The sequence below is a fragment of the Apaloderma vittatum genome, unplaced genomic scaffold (genome assembly GCF_000703405.1).
Source record: "Apaloderma vittatum isolate BGI_N311 unplaced genomic scaffold, ASM70340v1 scaffold25256, whole genome shotgun sequence".
Classification (NCBI taxonomy): Eukaryota; Metazoa; Chordata; class Aves; order Trogoniformes; family Trogonidae; genus Apaloderma; species Apaloderma vittatum.
In genome coordinates, this window is record NW_009722670.1 from 32,946 (window position 1) to 33,148 (window position 203).

A 203-nucleotide genomic window follows, 5' to 3' on the forward strand; every position below is an offset into this window, starting at 1 on the left:
CCGGAGCCTCATTTTAAAGAACATGACTACAGTTCATCAAACACCCGAAAGCCCTTCCTACAAAGGCAGAGGGGTGCTGGGCAGGGCTGTGGTGGGCAGGGCTGGGCAGAGGGGTTCATCACGCCCATGTCACAGTGGAACCCTGGAATACTGATGTCACAATGCCCTGAGACGGGATAAAAGGCAGCGTCCTCCCGTGTCCC